Source organism: Idiotropiscis lumnitzeri, unplaced genomic scaffold (assembly GCF_059441095.1).
Source record: "Idiotropiscis lumnitzeri isolate Australia: NSW breed Sydney's pygmy pipehorse unplaced genomic scaffold, RoL_Ilum_1.0 HiC_scaffold_65, whole genome shotgun sequence".
NCBI lineage: Eukaryota > Metazoa > Chordata > Actinopteri > Syngnathiformes > Syngnathidae > Idiotropiscis > Idiotropiscis lumnitzeri.
Genome location: NW_028283603.1, coordinates 219,417 through 233,450, shown reverse-complemented (window position 1 = coordinate 233,450; position 14,034 = coordinate 219,417).

The following is a 14,034-nucleotide window of genomic DNA, read 5'->3' as shown; positions in this document are numbered from 1 at the left end:
AGTGTAAAAAGGCATCCTGAAGCCTGGGAAGTCATTAATTTGATTGTCCAGTATTTCCCTTATGAGATAATGCCTCACATAGCAAATGTGTACAGTGCGAGCTGAAAATGCATTTTCAGCACTAAAAAAACAAACTTATATAACACCTAAACCAAACGTGTCCAATGTAAATTTCCACCTTTATATAGTGTAAAAAGACATCCTGAAGCCTGGGCAGTCATTAATTTGATTGTCCAATATTTCCCTTATGAGATAATGCCTCTCATAGCAAATGTGTACAGCGCGAGCTGAAAATGCATTTACAGCACTAAAAAACCAAACTTTTATAACAGCTAAACCAAACGTTTCCAATGTAAATTTCCACCTTTATATAGTGTAGAAAGGCATCCTGAAGCCTGGAAAGTCATTAATTTGATTGTCCAGTATTTCCTTCATGAGATATTGCAACACTTAGAAAAAGTGTACAGCGCCAGCAGACAATGAATTTTCAGCACTAAAAAAACGAAACTTCATTAACAGCTAAACCAAACGTTTCCAATGTAAATTTCCACATTTATAGAGTGTAAAAAGGCATCCTGAAGCCTGGGAAGTCATTAATTTGATTGTCCAGTATTTCCCTTCTGAGATAATGCCTCACATAGCAAATGTGTACAGTGCGAGCTGAAAATGCATTTTCAGCACTAAAAAAACAAACTTTTATAACAGCTAAACTAAACGTTTCCAATGTAAATTTCCACCTTTATATAGTGTAAAAAGACATCCTGAAGCCTGGGCAGTCATTAATTTGATTGTCCAATATTTCCCTTATGAGATAATGCCTCTCATAGCAAATGTGTACAGCGCGAGCTGAAAATGCATTTACAGCACTAAAAAAACAAACTTTTATAACAGCTAAACTAAACGTTTCCAATGTAAATTTCCACCTTTATATAGTGTAAAAAGACATCCTGAAGCCTGGGCAGTCATTAATTTGATTGTCCAATATTTCCCTTATGAGATAATGCCTCTCATAGCAAATGTGTACAGCGCGAGCTGAAAATGCATTTACAGCACTAAAAAACCAAACTTTTATAACAGCTAAACCAAACGTTTCCAATGTAAATTTCCACCTTTATATAGTGTAGAAAGGCATCCTGAAGCCTGGAAAGTCATTAATTTGATTGTCCAGTATTTCCTTCATGAGATATTGCAACACTTAGAAAAAGTGTACAGCGCCAGCAGACAATGAATTTTCAGCACTAAAAAAACGAAACTTCATTAACAGCTAAACCAAACGTTTCCAATGTAAATTTCCACATTTATAGAGTGTAAAAAGGCATCCTGAAGCCTGGGAAGTCATTAATTTGATTGTCCAGTATTTCCCTTATGAGATAATGCCTCACATAGCAAATGTGTACAGTGCGAGCTGAAAATGCATTTTCAGCACTAAAAAAACAAACTTTTATAACAGCTAAACCAAACGTTTCCAATGTAAATTTCCACCTTTATATAGTGTAAAAAGACATCCTGAAGCCTGGGCAGTCATTAATTTGATTGTCCAGTATTTCCCTTATGAGATAATGCCTCACATAGCAAATGTGTACAGCGCGAGCTGAAAATGCATTTACAGCACTAAAAAAACAAACTTTTATAACAGCTAAACTAAACGTTTCCAATGTAAATTTCCACCTTTATATAGTGTAAAAAGACATCCTGAAGCCTGGGCAGTCATTAATTTGATTGTCCAATATTTCCCTTATGAGATAATGCCTCTCATAGCAAATGTGTACAGCGCGAGCTGAAAATGCATTTACAGCACTAAAAAACCAAACTTTTATAACAGCTAAACCAAACGTTTCCAATGTAAATTTCCACCTTTATATAGTGTAGAAAGGCATCCTGAAGCCTGGAAAGTCATTAATTTTATTGTCCAGTATTTCATTCATGAGATATTGCAACACTTAGAAAAAGTGTACAGCGCCAGCAGACAATGAATTTTCAGCACTAAAAAAACGAAACTTCATTAACAGCTAAACCAAACGTTTCCAATGTAAATTTCCACATTTATAGAGTGTAAAAAGGCATCCTGAAGCCTGGGAAGTCATTAATTTGATTGTCCAGTATTTCCCTTATGAGATAATGCCTCACATAGCAAATGTGTACAGTGCGAGCTGAAAATGCATTTTCAGCACTAAAAAAACAAACTTTTATAACAGCTAAACTAAACGTTTCCAATGTAAATTTCCACCTTTATATAGTGTAAAAAGACATCCTGAAGCCTGGGCAGTCATTAATTTGATTGTCCAATATTTCCCTTATGAGATAATGCCTCTCATAGCAAATGTGTACAGCGCGAGCTGAAAATGCATTTACAGCACTAAAAAAACAAACTTTTATAACAGCTAAACTAAACGTTTCCAATGTAAATTTCCACCTTTATATAGTGTAAAAAGACATCCTGAAGCCTGGGCAGTCATTAATTTGATTGTCCAATATTTCCCTTATGAGATAATGCCTCTCATAGCAAATGTGTACAGCGCGAGCTGAAAATGCATTTACAGCACTAAAAACCCAAACTTTTATAACAGCTAAACCAAACGTTTCCAATGTAAATTTCCACCTTTATATAGTGTAGAAAGGCATCCTGAAGCCTGGAAAGTCATTAATTTGATTGTCCAGTATTTCCTTCATGAGATATTGCAACACTTAGAAAAGGTGTACAGCGCCAGCAGACAATGAATTTTCAGCACTAAAAAAACGAAACTTCATTAACAGCTAAACCAAACGTTTCCAATGTAAATTTCCACATTTATAGAGTGTAAAAATGCATCCTGAAGCCTGGGAAGTCATTAATTTGATTGTCCAGTATTTCCCTTATGAGATAATGCCTCACATAGCAAATGTGTACAGTGCAAGCTGAAAATGCATTTTCAGCACTAAAAAACCAAACTTTTATAACAGCTAAACCAAACGTTTCCAATGTAAATTTCCACCTTTATATAGTGTAAAAAGACATCCTGAAGCCTGGGCAGTCATTAATTTGATTGTCCAATATTTCCCTTATGAGATAATGCCTCTCATAGCAAATGTGTACAGCGCGAGCTGAAAATGCATTTACAGCACTAAAAAACCAAACTTTTATAACAGCTAAACCAAACGTTTCCAATGTAAATTTCCACCTTTATATAGTATAGAAAGGCATCCTGAAGCCTGGAAAGTCATTAATTTGATTGTCCAGTATTTCCTTCATGAGATATTGCAACACTTAGAAAAAGTGTACAGCGCCAGCAGACAATGAATTTTCAGCACTAAAAAAACCAAACTTTTATAACAGCTAAACCAAACGTTTCCAATGTAAATTTCCACCTTTATATAGTGTAAAAAGACATCCTGAAGCCTGGGCAGTCATTAATTTGATTGTCCAGTATTTCCCTTATGAGATAATGCCTCACATAGCAAATGTGTACAGCGCGAGCTGAAAATGCATTTACAGCACTAAAAAAACAAACTTTTATAACAGCTAAACCAAACGTTTCCAATGTAAATTTCCACCTTTATATAGTGTAGAAAGGCATCCTGAAGCCTGGAAAGTCATTAATTTGATTGTCCAGTATTTCCTACATGAGATATTGCAAAACTTAGAAAAAGTGTACAGCGCCAGCAGACAATGAATTTTCAGCACTAAAAAAACGAAACTTCATTAACAGCTAAACCAAACGATTCCAATGTAAATTTCCACATTTATAGAGTGTAAAAAGGCATCCTGAAGCCTGGGAAGTCATTAATTTGATTGTCCAGTATTTCCCTTATGAGATAATGCCTCACATAGCAAATGTGTACAGCGCGAGCTGAAAATGCATTTACAGCACTAAAAAAACAAACTTTTATAACAGCTAAACCAAACGTTTCCAATGTAAATTTCCACCTTTATATAGTGTAGAAAGGCATCCTGAAGCCTGGAAAGTGATTAATTTGATTGTCCAGTATTTCCTTCATGAGATATTGCAACACTTAGAAAAAGTGTACAGCGCCAGCAGACAATGAATTTTCAGCACTAAAAAACCGAAACTTCATTAACAGCTAAACTAAACGTTTCCAATGTAAATTTCCACCTTTATATAGTGTAAAAAGACATCCTGAAGCCTGGGCAGTCATTAATTTGATTGTCCAATATTTCCCTTATGAGATAATGCCTCTCATAGCAAATGTGTACAGCGCGAGCTGAAAATGCATTTACAGCACTAAAAAACCAAACTTTTATAACAGCTAAACCAAACGTTTCCAATGTAAATTTCCACCTTTATATAGTGTAGAAAGGCATCCTGAAGCCTGGAAAGTCATTAATTTGATTGTCCAGTATTTCCTTCATGAGATATTGCAACACTTAGAAAAAGTGTACAGCGCCAGCAGACAATGAATTTCCAGCACTAAAAAAACGAAACTTCATTAACAGCTAAACTAAACGTTTCCAATGTAAATTTCCACCTTTATATAGTGTAAAAAGACATCCTGAAGCCTGGGCAGTCATTAATTTGATTGTCCAATATTTCCCTTATGAGATAATGCCTCTCATAGCAAATGTGTACAGCGCGAGCTGAAAATGCATTTACAGCACTAAAAAACCAAACTTTTATAACAGCTAAACCAAACGTTTCCAATGTAAATTTCCACCTTTATATAGTGTAGAAAGGCATCCTGAAGCCTGGAAAGTCATTAATTTGATTGTCCAGTATTTCCTTCATGAGATATTGCAACACTTAGAAAAAGTGTACAGCGCCAGCAGACAATGAATTTCCAGCACTAAAAAAACGAAACTTCATTAACAGCTAAACTAAACGTTTCCAATGTAAATTTCCACCTTTATATAGTGTAAAAAGACATCCTGAAGCCTGGGCAGTCATTAATTTGATTGTCCAATATTTCCCTTATGAGATAATGCCTCTCATAGCAAATGTGTACAGCGCGAGCTGAAAATGCATTTACAGCACTAAAAAACCAAACTTTTATAACAGCTAAACTAAACGTTTCCAATGTAAATTTCCACCTTTATATAGTGTAGAAAGGCATCCTGAAGCCTGGAAAGTCATTAATTTGATTGTCCAGTATTTCCTTCATGAGATATTGCAACACTTAGAAAAAGTGTACAGCGCCAGCAGACAATGAATTTTCAGCACTAAAAAAACGAAACTTCATTAACAGCTAAACCAAACGTTTCCAATGTAAATTTCCACATTTATAGAGTGTAAAAAGGCATCCTGAAGCCTGGGAAGTCATTAATTTGATTGTCCAGTATTTCCCTTATGAGATAATGCCTCGCATAGCAAATGTGTACAGTGCGAGCTGAAAATGCATTTTCAGCACTAAAAAACCAAACTTTTATAACAGCTAAACCAAACGTTTCCAATGTAAATTTCCACCTTTATATAGTGTAAAAAGACATCCTGAAGCCTGGGCAGTCATTAATTTGATTGTCCAGTATTTCCCTTATGAGATAATGCCTCACATAGCAAATGTGTACAGCGCGAGCTGAAAATGCATTTACAGCACTAAAAAAACAAACTTTTATAACAGCTAAACTAAACGTTTCCAATGTAAATTTCCACCTTTATATAGTGTAAAAAGACATCCTGAAGCCTGGGCAGTCATTAATTTGATTGTCCAATATTTCCCTTATGAGATAATGCCTCACATAGCAAATGTGTACAGCGCGAGCTGAAAATGCATTTACAGCACTAAAAAAACAAACTTTTATAACAGCTAAACCAAACGTTTCCAATGTAAATTTCCACCTTTATATAGTGTAGAAAGGCATCCTGAAGCCTGGAAAGTCATTAATTTGATTGTCCAGTATTTCCTACATGAGATATTGCAAAACTTAGAAAAAGTGTACAGCGCCAGCAGACAATGAATTTTCAGCACTAAAAAAACGAAACTTCATTAACAGCTAAACCAAACGATTCCAATGTAAATTTCCACATTTATAGAGTGTAAAAAGGCATCCTGAAGCCTGGGAAGTCATTAATTTGATTATCCAGTATTTCCCTTATGAGATAATGCCTCACATAGCAAATGTGTACAGCGCGAGCTGAAAATGCATTTACAGCACTAAAAAAACAAACTTTTATAACAGCTAAACCAAACGTTTCCAATGTAAATTTCCACCTTTATATAGTGTAGAAAGGCATCCTGAAGCCTGGAAAGTGATTAATTTGATTGTCCAGTATTTCCTTCATGAGATATTGCAACACTTAGAAAAAGTGTACAGCGCCAGCAGACAATGAATTTTCAGCACTAAAAAACCGAAACTTCATTAACAGCTAAACTAAACGTTTCCAATGTAAATTTCCACCTTTATATAGTGTAAAAAGACATCCTGAAGCCTGGGCAGTCATTAATTTGATTGTCCAATATTTCCCTTATGAGATAATGCCTCTCATAGCAAATGTGTACAGCGCGAGCTGAAAATGCATTTACAGCACTAAAAAACCAAACTTTTATAACAGCTAAACCAAACGTTTCCAATGTAAATTTCCACCTTTATATAGTGTAGAAAGGCATCCTGAAGCCTGGAAAGTCATTAATTTGATTGTCCAGTATTTCCTTCATGAGATATTGCAACACTTAGAAAAAGTGTACAGCGCCAGCAGACAATGAATTTCCAGCACTAAAAAAACGAAACTTCATTAACAGCTAAACTAAACGTTTCCAATGTAAATTTCCACCTTTATATAGTGTAAAAAGACATCCTGAAGCCTGGGCAGTCATTAATTTGATTGTCCAATATTTCCCTTATGAGATAATGCCTCTCATAGCAAATGTGTACAGCGCGAGCTGAAAATGCATTTACAGCACTAAAAAACCAAACTTTTATAACAGCTAAACCAAACGTTTCCAATGTAAATTTCCACCTTTATATAGTGTAGAAAGGCATCCTGAAGCCTGGAAAGTCATTAATTTGATTGTCCAGTATTTCCTTCATGAGATATTGCAACACTTAGAAAAAGTGTACAGCGCCAGCAGACAATGAATTTCCAGCACTAAAAAAACGAAACTTCATTAACAGCTAAACTAAACGTTTCCAATGTAAATTTCCACCTTTATATAGTGTAAAAAGACATCCTGAAGCCTGGGCAGTCATTAATTTGATTGTCCAATATTTCCCTTATGAGATAATGCCTCTCATAGCAAATGTGTACAGCGCGAGCTGAAAATGCATTTACAGCACTAAAAAAACAAACTTTTTATAACAGCTAAACTAAACGTTTCCAATGTAAATTTCCACCTTTATATAGTGTAAAAAGACATCCTGAAGCCTGGGCAGTCATTAATTTGATTGTCCAATATTTCCCTTATGAGATAATGCCTCTCATAGCAAATGTGTACAGCGCGAGCTGAAAATGCATTTACAGCACTAAAAAACCAAACTTTTATAACAGCTAAACCAAACGTTTCCAATGTAAATTTCCACCTTTATATAGTGTAGAAAGGCATCCTGAAGCCTGGAAAGTCATTAATTTTATTGTCCAGTATTTCATTCATGAGATATTGCAACACTTAGAAAAAGTGTACAGCGCCAGCAGACAATGAATTTTCAGCACTAAAAAAACGAAACTTCATTAACAGCTAAACCAAACGTTTCCAATGTAAATTTCCACATTTATAGAGTGTAAAAAGGCATCCTGAAGCCTGGGAAGTCATTAATTTGATTGTCCAGTATTTCCCTTATGAGATAATGCCTCACATAGCAAATGTGTACAGTGCGAGCTGAAAATGCATTTTCAGCACTAAAAAAACAAACTTTTATAACAGCTAAACTAAACGTTTCCAATGTAAATTTCCACCTTTATATAGTGTAAAAAGACATCCTGAAGCCTGGGCAGTCATTAATTTGATTGTCCAATATTTCCCTTATGAGATAATGCCTCTCATAGCAAATGTGTACAGCGCGAGCTGAAAATGCATTTACAGCACTAAAAAAACAAACTTTTATAACAGCTAAACTAAACGTTTCCAATGTAAATTTCCACCTTTATATAGTGTAAAAAGACATCCTGAAGCCTGGGCAGTCATTAATTTGATTGTCCAATATTTCCCTTATGAGATAATGCCTCTCATAGCAAATGTGTACAGCGCGAGCTGAAAATGCATTTACAGCACTAAAAACCCAAACTTTTATAACAGCTAAACCAAACGTTTCCAATGTAAATTTCCACCTTTATATAGTGTAGAAAGGCATCCTGAAGCCTGGAAAGTCATTAATTTGATTGTCCAGTATTTCCTTCATGAGATATTGCAACACTTAGAAAAGGTGTACAGCGCCAGCAGACAATGAATTTTCAGCACTAAAAAAACGAAACTTCATTAACAGCTAAACCAAACGTTTCCAATGTAAATTTCCACATTTATAGAGTGTAAAAATGCATCCTGAAGCCTGGGAAGTCATTAATTTGATTGTCCAGTATTTCCCTTATGAGATAATGCCTCACATAGCAAATGTGTACAGTGCAAGCTGAAAATGCATTTTCAGCACTAAAAAACCAAACTTTTATAACAGCTAAACCAAACGTTTCCAATGTAAATTTCCACCTTTATATAGTGTAAAAAGACATCCTGAAGCCTGGGCAGTCATTAATTTGATTGTCCAATATTTCCCTTATGAGATAATGCCTCTCATAGCAAATGTGTACAGCGCGAGCTGAAAATGCATTTACAGCACTAAAAAACCAAACTTTTATAACAGCTAAACCAAACGTTTCCAATGTAAATTTCCACCTTTATATAGTGTAGAAAGGCATCCTGAAGCCTGGAAAGTCATTAATTTGATTGTCCAGTATTTCCTTCATGAGATATTGCAACACTTAGAAAAAGTGTACAGCGCCAGTAGACAATGAATTTTCAGCACTAAAAAAACGAAACTTCATTAACAGCTAAACTAAACGTTTCCAATGTAAATTTCCACCTTTATATAGTGTAAAAAGACATCCTGAAGCCTGGGCAGTCATTAATTTGATTGTCCAATATTTCCCTTATGAGATAATGCCTCTCATAGCAAATGTGTACAGCGCGAGCTGAAAATGCATTTACAGCACTAAAAAACCAAACTTTTATAACAGCTAAACCAAACGTTTCCAATGTAAATTTCCACCTTTATATAGTGTAGAAAGGCATCCTGGAGCCTGGAAAGTCATTAATTTGATTGTCCAGTATTTCCTTCATGAGATATTGCAACACTTAGAAAGAGTGTACAGCGCCAGCAGACAATGAATTTTCAGCACTAAAAAAACCAAACTTTTATAACAGCTAAACCAAACGTTTCCAATGTAAATTTCCACCTTTATATAGTGTAAAAAGACATCCTGAAGCCTGGGCAGTCATTAATTTGATTGTCCAGTATTTCCCTTATGAGATAATGCCTCACATAGCAAATGTGTACAGCGCGAGCTGAAAATGCATTTACAGCACTAAAAAAACAAACTTTTATAACAGCTAAACCAAACGTTTCCAATGTAAATTTCCACCTTTATATAGTGTAGAAAGGCATCCTGAAGCCTGGAAAGTCATTAATTTGATTGTCCAGTATTTCCTACATGAGATATTGCAAAACTTAGAAAAAGTGTACAGCGCCAGCAGACAATGAATTTTCAGCACTAAAAAAACGAAACTTCATTAACAGCTAAACCAAACGATTCCAATGTAAATTTCCACATTTATAGAGTGTAAAAAGGCATCCTGAAGCCTGGGAAGTCATTAATTTGATTGTCCAGTATTTCCCTTATGAGATAATGCCTCACATAGCAAATGTGTACAGCGCGAGCTGAAAATGCATTTACAGCACTAAAAAAACAAACTTTTATAACAGCTAAACCAAACGTTTCCAATGTAAATTTCCACCTTTATATAGTGTAGAAAGGCATCCTGAAGCCTGGAAAGTGATTAATTTGATTGTCCAGTATTTCCTTCATGAGATATTGCAACACTTAGAAAAAGTGTACAGCGCCAGCAGACAATGAATTTTCAGCACTAAAAAACCGAAACTTCATTAACAGCTAAACTAAACGTTTCCAATGTAAATTTCCACCTTTATATAGTGTAAAAAGACATCCTGAAGCCTGGGCAGTCATTAATTTGATTGTCCAATATTTCCCTTATGAGATAATGCCTCTCATAGCAAATGTGTACAGCGCGAGCTGAAAATGCATTTACAGCACTAAAAAACCAAACTTTTATAACAGCTAAACCAAACGTTTCCAATGTAAATTTCCACCTTTATATAGTGTAGAAAGGCATCCTGAAGCCTGGAAAGTCATTAATTTGATTGTCCAGTATTTCCTTCATGAGATATTGCAACACTTAGAAAAAGTGTACAGCGCCAGCAGACAATGAATTTCCAGCACTAAAAAAACGAAACTTCATTAACAGCTAAACTAAACGTTTCCAATGTAAATTTCCACCTTTATATAGTGTAAAAAGACATCCTGAAGCCTGGGCAGTCATTAATTTGATTGTCCAATATTTCCCTTATGAGATAATGCCTCTCATAGCAAATGTGTACAGCGCGAGCTGAAAATGCATTTACAGCACTAAAAAACCAAACTTTTATAACAGCTAAACCAAACGTTTCCAATGTAAATTTCCACCTTTATATAGTGTAAAAAGACATCCTGAAGCCTGGGCAGTCATTAATTTGATTGTCCAGTATTTCCCTTATGAGATAATGCCTCACATAGCAAATGTGTACAGCGCGAGCTGAAAATGCATTTACAGCACTAAAAAAACAAACTTTTATAACAGCTAAACTAAACGTTTCCAATGTAAATTTCCACCTTTATATAGTGTAAAAAGACATCCTGAAGCCTGGGCAGTCATTAATTTGATTGTCCAATATTTCCCTTATGAGATAATGCCTCACATAGCAAATGTGTACAGCGCGAGCTGAAAATGCATTTACAGCACTAAAAAAACAAACTTTTATAACAGCTAAACCAAACGTTTCCAATGTAAATTTCCACCTTTATATAGTGTAGAAAGGCATCCTTGAAGCCTGGAAAGTCATTAATTTGATTGTCCAGTATTTCCTACATGAGATATTGCAAAACTTAGAAAAAGTGTACAGCGCCAGCAGACAATGAATTTTCAGCACTAAAAAAACGAAACTTCATTAACAGCTAAACCAAACGATTCCAATGTAAATTTCCACATTTATAGAGTGTAAAAAGGCATCCTGAAGCCTGGGAAGTCATTAATTTGATTATCCAGTATTTCCCTTATGAGATAATGCCTCACATAGCAAATGTGTACAGCGCGAGCTGAAAATGCATTTACAGCACTAAAAAAACAAACTTTTATAACAGCTAAACCAAACGTTTCCAATGTAAATTTCCACCTTTATATAGTGTAGAAAGGCATCCTGAAGCCTGGAAAGTGATTAATTTGATTGTCCAGTATTTCCTTCATGAGATATTGCAACACTTAGAAAAAGTGTACAGCGCCAGCAGACAATGAATTTTCAGCACTAAAAAACCGAAACTTCATTAACAGCTAAACTAAACGTTTCCAATGTAAATTTCCACCTTTATATAGTGTAAAAAGACATCCTGAAGCCTGGGCAGTCATTAATTTGATTGTCCAATATTTCCCTTATGAGATAATGCCTCTCATAGCAAATGTGTACAGCGCGAGCTGAAAATGCATTTACAGCACTAAAAAACCAAACTTTTATAACAGCTAAACCAAACGTTTCCAATGTAAATTTCCACCTTTATATAGTGTAGAAAGGCATCCTGAAGCCTGGAAAGTCATTAATTTGATTGTCCAGTATTTCCTTCATGAGATATTGCAACACTTAGAAAAAGTGTACAGCGCCAGCAGACAATGAATTTTCAGCACTAAAAAAACGAAACTTCATTAACAGCTAAACCAAACGTTTCCAATGTAAATTTCCACATTTATAGAGTGTAAAAATGCATCCTGAAGCCTGGGAAGTCATTAATTTGATTGTCCAGTATTTCCCTTATGAGATAATGCCTCACATAGCAAATGTGTACAGTGCAAGCTGAAAATGCATTTTCAGCACTAAAAAACCAAACTTTTATAACAGCTAAACCAAACGTTTCCAATGTAAATTTCCACCTTTATATAGTGTAAAAAGACATCCTGAAGCCTGGGCAGTCATTAATTTGATTGTCCAATATTTCCCTTATGAGATAATGCCTCTCATAGCAAATGTGTACAGCGCGAGCTGAAAATGCATTTACAGCACTAAAAAAACAAACTTTTATAACAGCTAAACCAAACGTTTCCAATGTAAATTTCCACCTTTATATAGTGTAGAAAGGCATCCTGAAGCCTGGAAAGTCATTAATTTGATTGTCCAGTATTTCCTTCATGAGATATTGCAACACTTAGAAAAAGTGTACAGCGCCAGTAGACAATGAATTTTCAGCACTAAAAAAACGAAACTTCATTAACAGCTAAACTAAACGTTTCCAATGTAAATTTCCACCTTTATATAGTGTAAAAAGACATCCTGAAGCCTGGGCAGTCATTAATTTGATTGTCCAATATTTCCCTTATGAGATAATGCCTCTCATAGCAAATGTGTACAGCGCGAGCTGAAAATGCATTTACAGCACTAAAAAACCAAACTTTTATAACAGCTAAACCAAACGTTTCCAATGTAAATTTCCACCTTTATATAGTGTAGAAAGGCATCCTGGAGCCTGGAAAGTCATTAATTTGATTGTCCAATATTTCCTTCATGAGATATTGCAACACTTAGAAAAAGTGTACAGCGCCAGCAGACAATGAATTTTCAGCACTAAAAAAACCAAACTTTTATAACAGCTAAACCAAACGTTTCCAATGTAAATTTCCACCTTTATATAGTGTAAAAAGACATCCTGAAGCCTGGGCAGTCATTAATTTGATTGTCCAGTATTTCCCTTATGAGATAATGCCTCACATAGCAAATGTGTACAGCGCGAGCTGAAAATGCATTTACAGCACTAAAAAAACAAACTTTTATAACAGCTAAACCAAACGTTTCCAATGTAAATTTCCACCTTTATATAGTGTAGAAAGGCATCCTGAAGCCTGGAAAGTCATTAATTTGATTGTCCAGTATTTCCTACATGAGATATTGCAAAACTTAGAAAAAGTGTACAGCGCCAGCAGACAATAAATTTTCAGCACTAAAAAAACGAAACTTCATTAACAGCTAAACCAAACGATTCCAATGTAAATTTCCACATTTATAGAGTGTAAAAAGGCATCCTGAAGCCTGGGAAGTCATTAATTTGATTGTCCAGTATTTCCCTTATGAGATAATGCCTCACATAGCAAATGTGTACAGCGCGAGCTGAAAATGCATTTACAGCACTAAAAAAACAAACTTTTATAACAGCTAAACCAAACGTTTCCAATGTAAATTTCCACCTTTATATAGTGTAGAAAGGCATCCTGAAGCCTGGAAAGTGATTAATTTGATTGTCCAGTATTTCCTTCATGAGATATTGCAACACTTAGAAAAAGTGTACAGCGCCAGCAGACAATGAATTTTCAGCACTAAAAAACCGAAACTTCATTAACAGCTAAACTAAACGTTTCCAATGTAAATTTCCACCTTTATATAGTGTAAAAAGACATCCTGAAGCCTGGGCAGTCATTAATTTGATTGTCCAATATTTCCCTTATGAGATAATGCCTCTCATAGCAAATGTGTACAGCGCGAGCTGAAAATGCATTTACAGCACTAAAAAACCAAACTTTTATAACAGCTAAACCAAACGTTTCCAATGTAAATTTCCACCTTTATATAGTGTAGAAAGGCATCCTGAAGCCTGGAAAGTCATTAATTTGATTGTCCAGTATTTCCTTCATGAGATATTGCAACACTTAGAAAAAGTGTACAGCGCCAGCAGACAATGAATTTCCAGCACTAAAAAAACGAAACTTCATTAACAGCTAAACTAAACGTTTCCAATGTAAATTTCCACCTTTATATAGTGTAAAAAGACATCCTGAAGCCTGGGCAGTCATTAATTTGATTGTCCAATA